The 5,008-nt window shown below is 32.2% G+C and overlaps 1 pseudogene; it reads right to left on the reverse strand.

Annotated features, from left to right (window-relative positions):
• Window positions 1–4,154: 4,154 nt before the first annotated feature.
• LOC124095334 (U2 spliceosomal RNA) lies at window positions 4,155–4,316 on the reverse strand (annotated as a pseudogene).
• Window positions 4,317–5,008: the final 692 nt, after the last annotated feature.

The following is a 5,008-nucleotide window of genomic DNA, read 5'->3' on the forward strand; positions in this document are numbered from 1 at the left end:
CTAGTATATTTGATGAATATATATATATATATATATATATATATATATATATATATAGAGAGAGAGAGAGAGAGAGAGAGAGAGAGAGACAGAGAGACAGAGAGACAGAGAGACAGAGAGAGAGAGATAGATGTATTTTAGCCACCAAATTGGACTCCTAAATATCCACCTCTTTATGAGTTACATGTACGTTGGTGAACTAATACCTTTCCTTTGGATAAAATTCCTTGTATGTCTATCTCTTGAGATCTCACTTGAAATGGAGGTGTGATATTTTTAACATCATGTAAGACTTTCAATTTATTGATAAGGGGTGCAAAAAATGTAACTAAAAGTTATTCTGAAGCATAATGTTTGTTGGCCATTTATCCTTCCATCATCACTATCACTTCCCCTCTCCATCTTCTTGCTATGATTTTAAGCCATTTCAAAACAATTTAACTTCTAATGCCACCTTGATGGCTTTAGAATATAATTCTGTTATATCTGAGTACATATACTGGGGAAAGTTTATTACCTTGGGAAGCTATACCATCTACAGCTCAGTTGTGCTAGGGCAGTGAAATAGCTTACCAACAGACCAAAGAAGACACCAGGACATGGGATGTGAGACATAAGATTTATCAAAAAATACTCACCAGGAAGATTCAGTGGTGAAGGGCTAGACAGGAGCTTTTCCATAAAGTCCAGAGGTGAAAGGCTGGACAGGTGCACCTCCATTTCACACAGTGTTTCACCCCAAAATAGTGTCCCAATCCCTCTCAATGTCCGATGGTCAACTGGACAAGTGCTTTATGTCCACAGTGCCTTTCCACACCAGTTATCACAGGGGCGGGGAGGGAGGTTATGGGTTAAATTATTAGGTTACAGAAGCAGTAATATAATCAGCTTTGATTGCTTTGTCCATTTTTATGACCAGCATCCCAAGGAACTTGGAATATATGCAAGAATGTAGTTTTCTACAGATAGCACAACTGGCCCTAATTTCTAGCATACTTGAGGAAAAGCCAGTGTACTTTAAGGTAATATTTATCCAGAAATTGTGGCCTAGGCTCATTCTTATGGCTTTCTTAATTTTGCTAGGTTCTTGAAACCAGAGAAGGATATGGTATTTTTTTAAAACATTTATCCTTTAGTTGTAGGTGGATACAATACCTTTAAATTTTATGTGGGCTGAGGATCAAATCCAGTGCCTCAATCATGCTGGGCAAGCACTTTTCCTCTGAGCCACAACCGCAGCCCGGGGATATGGTATTATATTGTCCTCTTTTTCTCCAAAGATGACATGGAAAAATAAAGATAATATTAGGATTTTTGTAACTATCTTGCAGCCTGGAAGTGCCTCAGAATCAGAGGACACTTTTTCAAAAGCAGATACAAAGTAAGGAAAAATCAAATTTGGCTTTCAGCAAATGATGAATTATATAAATTTAATCTTCAAAATTTAATCATCTTCTTCAATTGTATCTGTACCATCTCCAGTAAATGGACAAGTTTACTAAAGTTACTTGGCATTATCTAATTTTCTAATTATTGTCAATCTAATGAATATGAAGTAGTGATTCATTATTGCTTTGTTCAGATTACCAGAAATTTTGAATATATGTAGAAGATTTTTTCAGTTATTTGGATTCCCTGTTTTTTCTTGTCCTTTGGCAGGAGAACATTCCCTGTACATTATCTAGAATGTCTTTCATAAAAAAGAAAATCTTAATTTTGTCATAATAAGATCCATAATTTCTCAGGTTATGAGTGATACTTCAAAGTTTGTTTAAAAGATTATCCCTAACAATAGATTTAAAATATATACTTTTATGGTCTTATTTTAACTTTATAGTTTTAAATTTCAAGATTTTTTTTTCTTCATCCATTTAGAGTTTATTTTAAGTGAACGAAGATTAATTCGTAACCCTCAAGAATCTAATTTTATTTTCTGTATTTAGTGATCTGGTTGCTCCTAGCTACTCCTAAACATTGACCATTCATTGTAATATCCTTCTTATTAAACAATGATTTCTACACATTTCTAAAATCTATTTTGCTTGAACATGACTTTATATTAATAGCTTTTAAGATGTTAATATCATAATCAAAAATTTTATCATTTTAAATATTTTTCAAAATTAATATAGAAAATTATGAAAACTATTGCTTTCACAAAATTTTTAAAAGCTTATTTCATGGAATTTATAAATTATTTGGAAGAGAATTTAACACATTAAATGTCTTTCTGACCAAAATTGTGGCATAACTCTTGATTTATTTAAATCTTCCTTTATGCCTTTAAAATACTTAATACTTTCACAATAGAGGTCTATGTATCTTTGTTAAATTTATTCTGAATACTATATAACTTTTGTTTCTATTATAAATTCTATCTTATTTATTATATCACTATCTAGCAACTTTGGTGAACACCTTTTACTTGAATATTTTATTGCCAATTATATTTTATTTTTTCTATATAAAGCCTCATGGCATGTACAAAGGAATTTTATCTATTTCTTTTTAATTCATACATTGTATATTTATGTGTTATTTATGTGTTCTTTCTGATAGAACAGTATAATACTTGCAAAGTACATGAAGTGGTAACGATGGTGGTGGACATTCTTACCCTCTCACTCTCACTGGCCCAAAGGCATGTCTCTGTGGTTTCTCATTACATATGGTTGCTCAGTTTCTTTGGAATAAAACACTTAATATCATAGTTAAATTTCCTTTTATTTCTATTCTACTAATACTTTTGTCATACTAAACATGTGTTGATTTTTATCAATTCTTTTTTTATGACAATTAAATCAATTATGACTTCTTCCTTGCAGTCTACTAGTATGTTGATAGATTTTTTTTAAAATGTTGATCATAGATGCTCTTCCTCTGGACTTTCAAAAAATGAGCTTTTCCCTTTCTCCAGGGCAATCAATGAGAGACCAATGACTGACTGACTGACTGGCAGGGTGACAAAGGCTAGTTCCTGTACCTCTAGGTGAAATCAATTCTGAGATACAGTATGCTCCAGGACTCCCATAGGGTGAGACCAAAGTTAATCTCCATTATTGCTCAAAATCATTTCTTCTTCACTGTCCTCCCTTCCTCGGTCCACTTCTGCCAAGAATGCTGCCCCAATACAACATTTTTCCAAAAATTGCCCTTAAGATCCTCTTAATGCAAACTGACCAAAAGTAGTAGTAATCTTTTATCTAAGGCTAAGAATAAATTTCAGAAATTTCAACTTTATTCTTACACTAGGTTGAGAATTAGCAGTACAAAATCTTCCCTAAGCCTCTCAACATAAACACATTTGATCCTCCTTTCCAGGTTTATAATCCCCATTTTGTCCTTCTTGGCATGTGGTATCACCATATGCTAATGATATTAAAATAACACTCCTCCTTGGGCAAAGCCTAATCTTATCACTGAGTGGGCAATAGAGGATCCAAAACAAGAGAAGTCACAGAATTTTGAACAGTTATGACATGACAAAATACAAAGGCAGAGAGCAACTTGTCTAGGAAAAGAAGTTATGAAACACTGTGTAATTGTATACAAATTAAATAGCCAGATACAAAAAAAAAACAAAAAAAAAAAACATAGTTTACTAATTTAGGGATCTCTGCATAGATTTGTTTACATACATTTGAAAACTATGGATATGAGAGATAAAAAGAAAATTTGATTTTCCATGTAATTAATTTTTAGTGAACTAGAAATTTTTCCTATTATAATTCATCATATAAATTACTTCTGATACTACATCAGTAATATCAAATATCCTTTTATAAATTGATATGTTTAGGGAAAACTAAGTAAATGTATGATAAATTATTATGAATGGCAAATAAATGTAACTAAGATTGACTCCTTTACAGAAGTTTTTTTTTTCTTTCATTTTATACAGGTACACATTAATTATTCAGAATAGTGGGTTTCACTGTGGTAGATTTATAGATACATATATCATAATTTGATCAAATGAATTTATTGTTAAAAAATAAATTCAGCTCAATACTATTTATTTTCCTCATAAAAGTAGTATCGTAGACAGACTTTAAGTTGTTCCCCAATGATCCCCACCTCCTAGCATTCATCACTTTTTATAATATCTACACTTTGAGTGTAGACTGGATTTATAATTTAACTTCTTTTGTGGGGTGTGTTGCACAATTTTTGGAGGTACTGCAATATCAGGTCTATTCATGGAGTGCACAAAGCAAGCGCCCACTGCTCTAAAACTCCAATTACTATCATATCATATTTTAAATTGATAAGAATAAATGCTAGACTTGATCTTAGCCAAAAGGCCAAGAAGATACTATTATTATTTAACTTCTAGCAAATAGAATATGACAGAAGTAGTGAAATGTCATTTCAAAGGTTAGTTACAAAGACTATGGCTTCAATCTTGGGCACATTTTCCTGCTCAATCATTCTGAAGGAACTCAGCTGTTATGTTGTGGGCCTTCCTCTGGAGAGGTACAAGTGACAAGGAACTGAGTCTCTGATCAACAATCAGAGAGTCTGAGACCCAGTAACACCAATGTATTCCACCACTGAGTTTTGACATGATGTAGACATAGCCAAAACCTTTGAGGCTTGTGAGAAAACTCTGAGTCAGAAGCTTACATCTAAGTTGCACTCAGATTTCTGATCCCTAGATATTTTGAGATAATAAACATTTATTGTTTAAAACTGTAAAACTTGGGGAGAATTTTTTACACAGCAATAGTTAACTAATATAAATAAAAGGTCTTTAAAAATATTTAATCTGAAAATCTATAATTCAGGGAAGTCATAGTAATGAACAAAAAAGAGGCAATATATATTATATGTTCTACAATATATGTTGTGCTCATAGTAAAAACTGAGTGTTTAGAGAATAGTTTACAATAAAGGCCTGTGTTCAGTAAGAACTGTTTTACAAGCTGCTTCGCTACATTTAAATTTCCATAGCACTATGTAAGGCTAGCTGGTGCTCCACCTCTTTGTCAACACTTGAATTTTGTCA

This window comes from Marmota monax, unplaced genomic scaffold, assembly GCF_021218885.2.
Source record: "Marmota monax isolate L192 unplaced genomic scaffold, Marmota_monax_Labrador192_F-V1.1 WCK01_AAM20220418_F8-fsc00460, whole genome shotgun sequence".
NCBI lineage: Eukaryota > Metazoa > Chordata > Mammalia > Rodentia > Sciuridae > Marmota > Marmota monax.